Source organism: Pinus tabuliformis, chromosome 2_2 (genome assembly GCF_031772625.1).
Source record: "Pinus tabuliformis cultivar Carrire ecotype Pingquan chromosome 2_2, CPIR1, whole genome shotgun sequence".
Taxonomy (NCBI): Eukaryota; Viridiplantae; Streptophyta; class Pinopsida; order Pinales; family Pinaceae; genus Pinus; species Pinus tabuliformis.
The window spans coordinates 791148850-791165096 of record NC_142300.1 but is presented as its reverse complement, the minus strand read 5'-3'; the positions used below and the strand labels follow the sequence as shown (position 1 = coordinate 791165096).

General features: G+C 31.3%; 1 pseudogene; it reads left to right on the top strand.

Annotated features, from left to right (window-relative positions):
* The first annotated feature begins 10988 nt into the window (after positions 1 to 10988).
* Positions 10989 to 14587, top strand: LOC149195066 (alpha carbonic anhydrase 7-like; annotated as a pseudogene).
* Positions 14588 to 16247: the final 1660 nt, after the last annotated feature.

The following is a 16247-nucleotide window of genomic DNA, read 5'->3' as shown; positions in this document are numbered from 1 at the left end:
TTTACATTTAATTTAATATATTAATAAAAATGGATAACAAATTTAACAAGTCATGCACAGATTCTAAAGGTAAAAGTTATTTTTAATTATTAAATAACTTCAAAATATAAGTTAAAAATTAACTACGACAATTCAAGCAAAAATCAATTTCAAAGTGTATCATATTTATCAATAGTAAATAGTAAATAAATGTAGTGGATATGAATAAAAAGTCAAGATCACATTTGAAATATATATGAAACAGCGACCACATTCGCTTTAACACTTAGACCAAACACCAATGTCAAAGTGTGCTAAACTTATTTATCAATAGTAATTAAATTTACCAAATTTGACATATGTATCCAAAATCAATATCACATTTGGACATATATATCAAAAAACAATAGATAACAAAAATCCATATCACATTCCCATTTTGTTCTTTCATGTCAGGAGCTCATTTGCCTTTTTAAGCTGTCTCAGTCACAACTCAGCTTCTAAAGTTGAAAAGTTAATTTTAATTCAGATATATTCAAAATTGAATCCAGAATGGATAAACGAAGCAAGAGATGAATGGAAGAAGGATCAAGAGATGTGGCAACTCATTCAAAAGTTGCAGAAGATCCCAGTTCAAACAATATTACCAGAACTTGACAGGGAAGGAAAAATCATATTGGAGCCTAGAGAAGTCATAGAAACAAGAACCCAACAGCTATGAAATCGATCAATTTCAGAGTACGTCATCAAGTGGAAGAACTTACCCGCTGAAAATTCCACATGGGAGGACAAGAACTTTATACAGGAGCATCAATAACTATTCAAGCATTGAGGACAACACTTTTTGAAGGAGAGGGGCATGTTAGGTCCCTATACTACTAGTGTAACCCCTTATTTTTACTAGTACAACACCATTATTATATTGTTGTGCCCATGTAGTCCCTATGTTGTTATTATTGTGCCCTTACATTATTATTGTTATGTCGACTCTGATTATATTATGACCCCTTAGATTCCTATATAGAAAGGAGGTATTTTCATTTATATCATCCAAGAATTTTTCATTTATGTATGTAATGAAGGTTTCCCCCTCGAAGAGGCTGATTTATAAGGCATTCATCTATCTTTTCTATCTTTTTGTGAGCTAGTTTCATAACATGATCTTAGAGGGAGTTAGAGAGAATATTGTTCCGAATTTGAATCGGAAGGAGAAAACATTCCAAATGTGGAAGTCCCTTCTTGGTCTATTCAAAATCAGTATTGATGCTATAAAATTAGCTTTGAAGGATAAATTGAGGAACATTTGAATGGGAAAGAATGAAACCATTATTTCATATCTATCTAAGTCTGATCAAGTGAGGGATGAACTTGGAGGTGTTGTTATCCTTTATCTTCTTGAGCTTCCCAAATCCTAGCAGAGTTTATAGGATCTTGTGAATGGCAGAGATAAGAACCCTTATTGGAGAGACTATGGTTAGATCTTGTGCAGGAAGGGATAAGGAGGAACAAAAGGAATGGAGTATTAGATGGAACTAATGATTAAGATAAGTTTTCCTTAGCTAAAAAGGAGAAGAAAGCCAAGGGAAAGAAGGCCCAAGGAAAGATTGAATCTAGTTAGAATCGAGGTGAAAAAAGGAAGGATCTTAGCAAGATCAAGTGTTTTCACTATCATGAATTTTGACACTATACTACAAAATGTCCAAACAAGAAATCCAACAAGCATGTTGCAACAATAGTAGGAGGAGTAGCACACTCTTCTCGGTTCAAAATAGATTTCTCCCTAATACCTTGCATGGGAAGCTCACTTCAAGGTTGTGTGTGGTATATTGATTTAGGGGTTTCATTCCACATGACAGGAAATAAAGAATTCTTCAGCAATTTGGAGGAGAAATACATGCAATTCCATATTGATATTGGAGAAGATGGCAGATGCATGACCAAAGGAGTTGGTACATAGAGCTTTAAGAGGGAGTTTGGTTCCATTCTTCATCTCTAGAATGTGATGTGTGTTCGAGGATTAAAGAAAAACTTGTCTCAGTAGCAGTATTTAAAGACAAAAGGCATGATGTAGTATTTAACAAAGTGAAGGCCTACCTTAAGCATTCTTCTTCAATACAAATCAATCATATTGATTTCAATATTAGTTCATATATATATTTTTATGAGTTTAAGGGTTAGAGAAAAAATAAAATTAAGATATTACAGGGAAATTATTATCTTTAATCTAAAAGATTAAAAATATCTCTGAATATTCATGAGAGAAGAATAAAATCCAATATATTTTAAATAATAACAAATTCTCACAAGCAAGAGTGTGAGACTAGACATTAGACAAGTCTTAAATGGTTGAAGATAAAAAACACCTTCTCTTAAGTTAATGTGCATACACCAAAATTAAATCATAATGTCAAATATTTTTCATAATATTAATCTCTTTAACCTTATAATTCATCAAAACTATGATGATTTTGGAAATTTTCTCATAGCATTTTTCAAGCGCAAAACTACAGTCATAAAAAAAATCCAAAAAATATTTCAAATTTATTAATATCTAATAGCAGGAAAATTGATTTTTCCTTCTATAACTCATCTTCCATTTCTATACTTAGATCTCCATGCGATCTCAACATAACCTAGAACTAAATTCAATACAAAATTCACAAACAATTTAACTGCAAATCTCCCATCATGCTAATGATTCTTGGTCTCCACCATTTAACACATGTAGTAAATTTAATTCCACTACTATTCAATAAGGTTTCTCTACCCAATTCACACACATGCACACTAAATTCTACCAATTCTATATTTTAAAAATTGTTAAATGATCATGCACATAGACACTTCATACACAAAATATATGAAAATTCATTTCATTAACAAAACCTATGCATACAAAAATACTCAAAAAGATTTGTTTCTATCTATGAGCCTGATTTGACATTCATTTGGCCAGTATTCTTTCCTGTAGGCTTATAATTATTAAATACTAAATTAGAAGATAAATTGATTTTTCTACATCCATAAATCTCTCGATTTTTTTCATAAATCTCTCATGATTTATTCCATAAAGCTTTCATTATTTATTCCCTAAATCTCTCATGTTTTTCAAGGTAAATTATTTTTTTCCTTATGGACAAAATCTCACCTATCCATAACTTTTCTAACACTATGACTCATTAGTTATAAGACTCATAAAAGATAACAACTTGGAAAATACATTGTATTTACATAGAAGAATGTAAATTCTTCTCAAAAATCAAGAACCCATTTTGAATTTTTTTCATATCAAACAATTAATTGCTTTGAAGCTCTAATGCTCTTGCATTAGACTCCCATTGTAGAGAAAATTCATGACCTACTAGTCATGTTTCACTAAAAAAAAATTATCCTCTAGGATCCCAAACTTTGCATTGTTATTTATCATCCATTTCATCATGTTGTTATCCATACGCTTCTGCTTTTGTCAACTTCAATATTCCTAGTTTCCAAGCCTTATCTTGTTGTTTTCCACTTGTCTTCTTAATGCAAAGTCTTATAATCAATTTATCCTTGTTGTTGGTTGTCCTTTTCCTATTGTTGTACCTTCTCCCGGTTATCTTGTTCATCAACGTCCACAACATGTCTATTTCCTCATCTAACCTTTTCTTTGGTTGTAACTTTCTTTCATATCTCACTTGCAGTTGCATCTCCATTTGTATAAGAATAACAAAATTCTTATTCACTTCTGGTTCGAAAACATTATGCTAATCATAGCGTACAATATCATTGACTTTAGTATCTCTCAAGAAAACTTCCTCCTTGAATTCCAGTTCTACGTGTTGGATATGCACCTTTGAATCTAATATTTTCTCTACCAAATAACCTAATTATTCATCCAAACCAAGAAACCAAACTTGACCTGTCTTTAAAAATGCTTTGCAACATTCATTACCATTTTCCTTCACCAACCACTCTTCCAAGAGCTTTACTTCTTATTCAAAGTCCACATCTACCTCCTTTGGCAAAAGACTTTCATGCTCAATTCCATTGATTGTAATCTCCTTGAGTATGCCTTCATGTTCAACATTTCTCTTTGTACCTCCTTTCATGAGTGTTCCATTTAAGTTTTGCTCTTCATCATGGCTTAAAACAGAGTAAGAGCTTTGTCCTCCTTCACAATCATCACTTGTAACAGAATTTTCATTCTTCTCTTCATATAGTTTTGTGATCGTTGTAGGTAATCATCCACCATCTTCCATACCTACATCCATAGAGAATTAATTAGTTTTAAAAATATGAGAATCTTAGATCTCATCCATTGCTTCATCATCATTCTCTCCAAGCAATGGCCATTTCTTTGGTTCACAATAGTGCACTTTTTCTTCCTTGTACTCAACTCCTTTGAGTTCCCCTTCTTTCAACTAGGTTCTTATCATGTGCCTCATATTTTTCCACAACTTTATTGCAAATAATTCCTTAACCACCCATTTAACTTCTTAAAAATCCATCTGCATTTTTGGTCTACAACTTCTTGGTGTAGTAGGTCCATAAGCACATTCAACAATGCCTTTATTTTAGTCATCTCTTTCTCAAATTCTGCATCATTCATCTTCCTCCTTATGTCATTTTCCTTGACATCTTCTTTCATTCTTATGTGTCATTCACCCGAACCTTGTACTGGCCCTTTATGGTAATCCTTCTCTCTATGTTTGTGAGCTTCTTCATGCTCAATAGTGAACTGCAACCAAGCCTCTCCTCTATAGAAAGTCTCATCTTCTTACTATTCAATACCTACAAACATCAATTCCTCCGCACAAATGAATTTAGAGATATAAAGACAAGTTTACCTATTGCATTGTCACAGTTTTCCAATCTCCTTCAGCTATAAAAATCTAACTTTTGTATAATCAACTATCCTTTATTCCAATCTCAAAGAGCATAATCATCTCTTACTCCCTTTTATAAAGTGCTAACTAGTTCTGATACCACTTGATAGCATGAAAATTGAATTTTCCTTTTACAACTCATCTTCCTAGTTTATACTTTGATCTCCATATGATCTCAACATAACCAAAAACTAAATTCAATATAAATTTTGCAAAGAATTTAATCGCAAATCTCCCATCATTAGTTTGACCAATGATTCTAGGTCTCCACCATTTATCACATGTAGTAAATTTAATTTCACTAAATATTCAATAAGATTTCTCTCCCCAATTCACACACATTGGCACTTAATTCTATCCATTCCAAGTTTTAAGAGTTCTTCAATGATTATGCACATAGAAACTTCAAAGGCAGAAGATATGAAAATTCATTCCATCAACAAAACTTGTATATATTAAAATACTAAAAAACATTTGTTTCTCTCTCCGAGTTTGATTTCACATTCATTTGGCCATTAGCTTTAGCCACATGTTTACAATTATTAGAAGAAAAATAGATTTTCCTACAATAAATCACTCAAAATATAAATTCTGCTCAAAATGCAAAACCCCATTTTTTAAAATTTTCACATTAAAAAATTAATAGCTTGGAAACTCTAATACCCTTGTATCAATATTTAATATACCAATTATAATATTAATTGTTAACATTATAAACATTATTATTTATATATATATATATAATTATAATTTTTCAAAACTATATTAAGTAAAGAAAAAACCTATCTTGATGTTATATGTAAACCAAAAACATTTTTATTTTAATTATTATCTATTTAGATAAATTTGATAAAGTTATAAAATATTAAATTATTTTATTTATAAATAATATAAAATCTTATTTTTATTATTAATATTCTTTTAAATATTATATATTAATTTTATATAAAAATAAAATAAAATAAAATAATCAAATTAAACTTAATATATTTATTAAAAATGAGGTAAAAATTAGCTTTAAAACGTAGATAAAAACATGAATGTCAGTGTGCTAAATTTATCAGCAGTAATGAAATGTACTAAATTTGACCTATATATCAAAACCAAATATCACATTTGACATATATCAAAATCAATATCAAATTGCCTTTCCGTTCTTTCACGTTAATGGCTTATTTTTCTTTTAAGCTAGTTCAGTTACAACACAGCTTCTAAACATAATTTTGATTAAGATGAACTCGACATATTTTTAGTATTCGATTTGGTTCGTGGCTTAATATCGCAGTTCGAAATTCAGTATGGATATTTATGGATCATATAAAATAAAGCCTTAGTCTAAACAGATTTTTTTTATTTGGAAAATTATGGAAATTTAAGTTAGATTTTGATAAGATTTATTCGGTAAAGATTTTTCTAAATTTAGAGTATTGTTGTTAAATTTTTAAATTTTAGGTGTGGTAGAAGGTTTTTATGGCGCTAAATTTATTTCCACTATTAAAAAGATAATTCAAACACTATTACTATAATTTTTTTAATTTTTCTACCCAAATTTTAATCACTTTTAATCATCCAGGCAATTCCCTGCTTAAATATCCTTCATCTAAAATAAATAATTCCTAGAGGGTCACTTCGTTTTCAAACAATTTTCGGATCAATGAGATGGTATATGTACTATGAAATTTTTGAAAGTAAATTTTAAATTTCTTGTTGAATTGAGGTTTGTGTGATCCATATCACACAAATCACATGATATATCATTTGTCAAGGCGTTTCAAACCAACCAGTGTGGTTCATCTTTAGGACAAGTTGAACAAAGAGATCCAGCTTTGCATGTTAAATAGTTTGAGCAGAGCCTCCAATAGCTAAGTTGACCAACAACTAAATTTGACTGTGGACCAAGTCATAAAAATCAGTTATTTAATAAATTAAATGGAAGTTAGTTATATTAAAAGACCTTACCTTTATATATATATATATATATATATATATATATATTGGTTATTAAGTTAATAGATAGTTAAAATTATTAACTATTTAATAAACACAGAAAATATAATTATTAGAATAAAATGTATAGCTAAATAGTTATAAAAGGTATAACTAATTAATTATAAATATATATATAAATTATATGTGTATATATAAATATATAAAGTAATTTTAATTTTAAATTGGTTGTTAAGTTGATAGTTAGTTAAAAGGTATTAACTATTTTATAAATACATATAAATATTAGAATAAAATAATATTAAGTTAATTGAATATCTAAATGTTAACCTATATTATATATATATATATATATATATATATATATATATATAGATAAATTAACTATATATATATATGAATATACCTAAAGGATTAAATCATCTTATAAAAATTAAATTTATATATATATATAATATATAATATAATATAAAGAAAAAAAAATTAATTAATTAAGATAATAGTTAGTTATAAAAGGTACTAATAGTATAAAAATATTAAAATAAGTCAAGGGGTGGAAAAAAAAAAAAATTAACTAATCAAATAAAATAATTGTATATGTTAAATTAACTTATTATTATAATTATCTAACAATTCAAAAAATTAGACGAGTCAAAAAACGAGGGGAGGGGGAGAGGCGGAAAGGAAGAAAACGACTAGGAAGAGAGAGTTGGGACCCAACACCTGCTGATTTTCTAGCCATCCTCTCTATTGAGATTGCTTGGCCTCTTTTCAATCTCAAGAGCTTCCCTAAATTTCCGATGGAACTACGAAACTCTAGCGATAACACTAGCCTCCTCAATACAAACATGATGATTGGCTTTTTCCTCATGCTCAGCTAAAGCGAAAGACTTTGAACTCCTATGCTTAAGGTCAGTTGCGTGCTCACTAATCCTTTGATTAATGGAGTGACCATTCTCATCAATATAGAGGGTCCCACAGGAACAAGGGATAATAAATACCCCTTTCATATCTTTATGGTCGATAGGATCCTTCGCTGATCTGAGGGACATACAAATGGTGTTAAGGGGCCTAAAGGTCACAGGTACACTATGCATCTTGAGAATCCTCGCAATCTTGTTAGTGGTCCCTTGAACAAATGGAAGATAGACACCTAGAATCCATTCCTTCAGTTCCCTTTTAGCGAGAGAATTCTTGGTAGCTTTTAGGAAAGCCTTCTGACCCATGTATCTACTATAAACATTCTCAACAAAGACATCCAAGAGATGGGATTTTTCTTTCTCAAAAATCTTTTTATCCGAGATCCTTAGGGCCCGAATAGCAAGGGTATTGAGAACCCTCATCTTCTGAGCTGGGAAATGGTGGGAATTGGCATGAAAATACTACTTCGTATGCATTTTCTTTCAAAAAACTTAGTGGGAGAGGGAACCATCACTATTCTTAGAAAGAATAATATCAAGGAAAGGGAGGGAACCATCACTATTCTTAGAAAGAATAATATCAAGGAAAGGGAGGCAACCATCAACTTCCTATTCTTTAGTGAACTTAATGGCCAAGGATTGATTGTTGAGATGATCAAGGAAGAGATCTAATTCCTCTTGGCTATGAGACCAGATGACATTGGTGTCATCCACATACCTTTTTCAAAGCTTGGGCAGGAGTCAAGATGAGTTTAGATCCTTGGACTCAAAATATTCCATAAAAAGATTAGCAACGATAAGGGATAGGGGTGAGCCCATGGCAACCCCACAGGTTTTCTCGAAGAACTCTCCCTCAAAACTAAAAAAGGTGGAAGTGAGGCAGATCTTAACTAACCGAGTGGTGTCAGGATCTGTTAGGCAGTTGATAACCTCCAAGGCCTCATTAATAGGGATGCAAGTGAACAGAGAAACTACATCGAAACTAGCAAGAATGTCCCCAGGGTCAAGCTTAATGTCCTTGAGTTCATCAATAAAGGAAGCAGAGTCTTTTACGAAGGACTCTGTACGACCAACTAAGGGCTTAAGCCTTAACGCAAGGAACTTAGCCAGAAGGTAGGTGGGACCTTCAATGGTGTTAACAATGGGCCTTAAGGGAGCTCCTTCCTTGTGAATTTTGGGGAGACCATAGATCCTAGGAGTGATAGGGTTGCTCTCAATGAGTTGATGGCGTAGGGAACTCATTGAGCTAATGGATTTAATGGCAAGAGCCACATTCCTAGCAACCTTTTTTAACGGGTTTTTGGGAACCTTTTTATAGCTACCACTATTATGAAGATGATCCAACATATTATTGTGGTAATCAACCCTGTTAAGAATGACGGCAGCTCCACCCTTGTCTGCCTTTAGAACAACGATATCTTTGTTCATGTTTAAGGATCTGAGGGCTAGTGATTCTTCCTTGCTAAGGTTGCTCTTAGGGGGCTTAGCCTTTCTCAAGACAACTGCACAATCTTGCCTAATAGTGTCCTTGATCCTATCAGGTAAACCTCTAATCCAAAACTCTATGTCACAAATGATATCATCTACAGGAATTTTCTTAGGGGAAAAGGAAAATTTAATCCTTTACCCAAAACTTTAAAAAACTAAAGGGGGAAAGAGAAACTAGAAAGATTAATATCCTCGGGGGAGATTACTAATACCATTACTACTATGATTTAAATTATTATTATTATTATTCAATATCTTATTACTTTCCATGTTAGAATTATTTGTATTATTAAATAATGTATCCTTTTTATTAATATTATCATTAACCTTACTATTAATCTCGACCATAATACTATTACTCTTACTACTACTACTACTATTATTATTATTATTATTAAGAATATTATTATAATCATAAGAATAATTATTATTATTATTATTATTGTTAAATTATTATTATTATTATTATTATTATTATTATTATTATTATTATATGGTAGATTATTATAAGTTAGATTACTATTGAAGAAATCAGAGCGCGGAGGAGGGATAGAACCCTCACAGTCCAGAACATTGGCCGGCAAAACCATCTAACGGCTTCGAGATCCTACTTCGCACCGAAGATGTGGAGCTCTCATCATGTGTTAGCCTTGTTAAAATCACCAGATATGAAACATTCAATCTTGGACTAGAACCCGAACCTGGTAAAGCAATCTTCTGCATAGAGAGAGAGCTACCCTCAGGAAGGTTGCTGTCAATAAGCTTACTCATGCAAGGAACAACTTCACACTCTGGAAAATTAGTAACATGAGGAGAGCATGTGGTAACGCTAGTGAGATCACCCTCTACATCGGTACCAGGAAGAATGCGTTCTGGTCTAGCGGAAGCACACTCCAAATTGCAAGGCGCTAGGGCAGCGAGATCGTCTTCTATGCAGAGATAAGACCATTCATTGCTCTCCAGAAAACCTGAACCAAACCCAGAAAAAAGAAGATCCGAAGGATGAAGCGAATCTAGGGGACAAATGGGACTGGTTCCATCAAAGGGAGCTGAGTTATCATGGACCTCCAGCGAAGAGAAATCAGAAACCCCACCCGAGCTACCAGATAACCAATCCTTAATCGTTGATTTTTGACCAGATGAGACACGGCTATGGGAAACTACTCCCACAGCTCTATCAGATAACGATGAATTTCCAGTTAATCTCTGAAACTTAGAAACCTGATTCTGCTTCTGAATCTCCTCTAACCGAATGGACTTCAAAGCCAAAAAGGCATCTATTCTGGCCCAAAGGGAGGCCAAAAATAAGTTCGCAAGATCCAGATGCAAATCCAAAAGAAAACGAGAAAGCAGATTCAGGGATCTCCTGACCCTGCTAATTTCCGCTCTTATTAAAGCCAAACTAACCTTAATGAAAGTCTAATGGTTTTGGGGAGTGTGAAGGCGATGATTTATCCGGGAAAATACTGGGATGATGGAGGAGTCTCTGCATCTTTTAAGAAAAGCTAAATCTGACTTCAACCTTGAAACCTAAAAGCATGCCCGTTCAAAATGATGAACCTTGGTTGCAATGGATTTTCCGTGCAGGGATTCAGTTGTTGAATTGAGGCTTTTGTGATCCATATCAAGTTTACGAGAGATTTTTCGACGTAAATCACATGATATATCATTTGTCAACACATTTCGAACCAACTAGTATGGTTCATCATCAAGACAAGTTGAAGAAACAGATCCAGGTTTTCATGTTAAATAGTTTGAGTAGAACCTCCAATGGCTAACTTGAACAATGGCTAAATTTGACTTTGGACCAGGGTCATAAAAATCAGTTATTTAATAAATCAAATGGAAGTTAATTAAATTAAGAGACCTTACCTATATATATATATATATATATAAAGTAATTTTAATTTTAGTTGGTTGTTAAGTTAATAGATAGTTAAAAGTATTAACTTTTTAATAAATACATAGAAAATATAAATATTAGAATAAAACGTATAACTAAATAGTTATAAAAGGTATAACTAACTAGCTATAAATAAATATAAATAAATAAATATATATATATATATATATATATATATATATATATATATATATATATTAATTTTAATTTTAAATTGGTTGTTAAGTTAATAGTGAGTTAAAAGGTATTAACTATTTAATAAATACATATAAATATTAGAATAAAATAATATCAAGTTAATTGAATATCTAAATATTAAATTAACCTTTATATGTATAGATATTATAATTATCTAATTATATGTATATATATATATATATATATATATATAAGGTAGTTTAATCCTTTAGGTATATTCATATATATAGTTAATTTATATATATATATATAATGATGATGACGGTTAACGTCCGCTGAGACCAAACATTGGTCTATCGGACCAAAAGAAAAAAATTATTTATTTTGATTTAAGATTTTATTCCTATGCCCAAAAAGCTTGGAGAGAAGCCTCCCGAGCTCACTATAATTTTGACATTGTAAAAGGCTAGGAAGGTTAGTATTGTAACAAATATTGTGAAACTGAGATCTAATGTAGTTGTACGCGGGGCACTCTAAGAGGAAGTGGTTTTCATCCTCGATATTCCTATTCTCACATATATGACAAATCCTTTCCATCCATGGCGTTTTAGGAACTGCCCAACAACCTATTTCACTATGGAGCTCATGAGAATTCATTCTAATCTTTGCTATATTAATTTTCTTCTTTGAGCTAGTTAAAATAGAGAGATACTTTTGATCTTCTAGGGTGAGGTTGATGACCTTCTTATAATAACTTAATTTTCTTTTAGTCACTAAATCATTCTCACACCACATTTTTTCTTTGAACTTAGAAGTAACAATATCTTTAATGTTATTTATGTTTTGCAATGGATCATTCTCGTTGATCTCCCAATAGTTTAACTAAGCCCTTGTGCCTCTATGCCACCCCCGATTGAGCCTTAGGTGGTTTTGGCTGGAATTTAAAGCTAGCTTAGGAAGTCTATGATCCTCTATGTTATTGAGTTTGTGCTTGTACAGCAGAAACCTAATCATAGCTAGGCTCTCAATAGGGGAAAGACCTGCTTCTATAAGGAGAATATATATATTTAAAGGTTAATTTAACATTTAGATATTCAATTAACTTAATATTATTTTATTTTAATATTTATATGTATTTATTAAATAGTTAGTACTTTTAACTAACTATTAACTTAACAACCAATTTAAAATTAAAATTAATATATATATATATATATATATATAGAGAGAGAGAGAGAGAGAGAGAGAGAGAGTTAGTTATACCTTTTATAACTATTTAGTTATATGTTTTATTCTAATATTTATATTTTCTATGTATTTATTAAATAGTTAATACTCTTAACTATCTATTAACTTAACAACCAATTAAAATTAAAATTTATATATATATATATATATATAAAGAGGTAAGGTCTCTTATTATAATTAACTTCCATTTAATTTATTAAATAACTAATTTTTATGACCCTAGTCCAAAGTTAAATTTAGTCGTTTGTCAAGTTAGTCGTTGGAGACTCTGCTCAAACTATTTAACATGCAAAGCTGAATCTATTTCTTCAACTTGTCCTGACGATGAACCAACTAGCGATGAACCACACTGGTTGGTTCAAAACGTGTCAATTTAAATTTCTTCTTAATGGTGTTAATTAATTTAGCTATAATTAGGTTATAATATTATTAGATATTTTTAGTACAAATTATAAATTAAATAAATATTAATTTTTGTAGTATAAAATAAAAGTTGATTTGATTATACTAACAATTTGTAATTACAAATATTAGATTTTATTGTTAATTGTTATAAAGTATAATTTAATTTAATTTGATAAATGAGTAATAGTAATTAACGATATAAATGCATATTTTGAAATAATTTTTATACACATTTAATTAGGTCGATAGGCTTTCCTATGCATCAACAATCGTCAACACTTTTAACCTGCTTCGTTGGATCAGGTGAGACACTTTCAACCATTGATTTGAAGTGTGACTTCTTTTTCCAAATATTGGTTGAGTTGCTTTACTGCTTTTTCCCATTCTTTTATGTTACTCTTGAAGATATTTTTACTTGTTTTTCCCTACCAATTGTTCTTGCTATTCTTCTTCCCTATATTTTGGCAAGAACAGGACAGAGCAGTCTCCCATGGATGTGGTGAAGAGCAATGCCATATTATCTCTGGACCTTGGCACGCTCCACAAAAACTATTACCCTGAAAATGCAATCCTTATGAACGGGGGTCACGACATCATGGTGAGTAATGCAACCTTTTTTTAAAAGCTTCTCTAGAAAGGTTTCGAGTTCGATTCCCTCTTACTCCTACGGATCTATTGCATCAGGTGAACTAGGTTGAAGGCCTCGGTAGTCTTCAGATACATGAGGAAAGCTTCACACTGTATCAATGTCATTGGCACCACCCGGAGGAGCACACCATAAATGGAGAGCAGTACAATCTCAAAACCCTTTTTTCCATCTTTGCTACACTAAATTATACTCTGCTATTTAGGCGTTGCTCACAGTTTTGCATTGAAATTATAAGCATCCACTAGAAATCCATCTAGTGCACCAAGAGGAGAACAACGAAATTGCCGTGATTGGAATCATTTATAAGGATGGCCCGTCTGACCCTTTCCTATCGCAGGTATATTTGTGAAATCTCATTTCACTCTCTCTCTCTCTCTCTCTATATATATATATATATATATAATTATGAAGCGATTATATTTTGCTGACTATGTTGGGGGTATAAAAAATAGTTAATAGATGCGATCCACGCCATTGCGCATATGGAACCGCCAGTGGAACAACTTGGTCCGGTGAATCCGACTGACATAAAATTCAATGGCAGTAGATATTACAGCTACATGGGATCTCTCACCACCCCTGTTTGCATCGAGGGAGTCATTTGGACCGTGATTGACGAGGTATTTCTATGTTCCCCCTTCTCGTTATCGTCAAAACACAAATGTGCGTTCATGGGTATCGACCCTGTGACCTGAGACTTTTTGACTAATCTATGTGCAGATAAAGATAGTGTTGGAAGACCAAATGAGGGCCCTGCAAGCAGCTGTCGATGATGGAAGTATTGGGTACTTGCTTCTTGTTAATTTATGGCGAAATAAAATTAATTGTATAATATTATAGTTTGCGTTATCACTAAAGCTCGGATTATTAATGTTTACACGGATTTATTATTTCACATATTTATTGTTTTAGAATAGTAAGTTTCAAATTATGCATTTATGTTATTTTAGATAAATATATTATGATGTTTAATTAATTATATATATATTCTATAAATTGAAGTGAATTGATATTCAATTTATTGTATTTTGCAGGGTTATGATCAAAATGCTAGACCTTTTTTTTTTTTAAAGCGAGGGGCAGTCCCTGCAGAAGCTTTTATTAGGCCCAATTTTTGTACAATATATACATCAAACGTCATATCGACTGTCACATCAGATCACAATTTAACTCTGACATATGGTTGACCGTGCAGCAACACATAGATAGGATTCGATCGTGGGTGGGGTGCGAGAAAGTCGTCAACCCCCACCACACGAACCATGCACTCGGGTGCATCATTGGAAGAGTTGTTGGCATTTACAGTCAAGAATGGATTTCTTCCTGAATTGGAAAAATGTTGTACCTTTATAAGAATAATATTGTGCATTATATAGCATAACTATTTCTTAAATTAAGAAAGCATGACAAAGTATAGTTAATATATAGTGCATGTAATAGTTTTATTAAATAAGGTAGATTAGGTATATGGGAGGTTGTTATGATTATCATCTTCATATTACTTATAAATAAATATGAAGCTTAAGATAAGTCCTTTTTATGACGTGTGGAAGAGTATTATATTTGAAAATTGGGTTATTGAGTGGTCATTCATCTCTAAACACCAAGTAAGTGTATTATCTCTATAAGTTAAGTGTATTTTTTATATGAAAATAGTGTTGGATGGTGTTTTACTTTAAATATTTTTATATAATCTAGTCGACCTAAATTACTTAGCAGTATTTTAAATTCTAAAATATTTAACCATTGGTACGAGAGTATTTTATTTTATTTTATTTTTGTAAGAGAATGTTTTAATTTAATTTAATTTTTCTTTTGCAAATCTTTAAAATAAAAAAGAAGATGGAAACATTTATAACTTAATATTTGAAAAGATGAATTGAAAAGATGAGTTTCTCTTAAAGAAAAGTATTTATGTTCAAACAAATAACAGTAAAATTCAAGATTGAAAGTTATCATATTGTTTATTTATAGTCATTGATTTTATGGCTTTCAATGAAGATATCGTGCATGTATCTTTTGGTAGAGTCCCAAGATTTATACCTAGATTAGTGCCTATAGATCTGATGGCCATGGAGTTTTATAATTGTAGTTATGACCAAATATTTAATAACTATTAAAAGATTTTTTTTGTTATTTCAAATTTCTAGTCTCAAAACCCTATCTCTAATAATTAGAATAACTTTTATTTTATTACATGGATATATTAGCCTTTATTAGTGAGGACTATGTAGTGTTGCATGTAGATTATGTGGAAGATACAAATTATTTTTGCACATTTTCTTGAGCTTGCTATGGATTATCCAAAGTATATCAAATAATGGTTATTTAAAGCCGAAGAATTCCAACCCCCCAAAAAAGTTCATATAGCACAATTCAATAGGGAGCACCAAATACACAAAATGCATGAAGCCCATGAATTAGTCCAAACTATGCAATTTTGTAGTGGGGTTGAAGATGGTTTATGATGGAGCTCCTTAGAACACTTCAACGTGACACCTAACCATTGTACACGTGACCCTAATTCCTAGGCTTACTTCAACATTATGATCAACATGTAATCATAGAACTTTGATTTATGGTGGTACTTCATAATAAACATTTAGGACAATTGAAGGTGTGATTTAGGGGTGTGATGGGGCAATGAAGGGCACATTATATCAATAATAGCAAATATCATTCAATGTAACATGGACTAATTA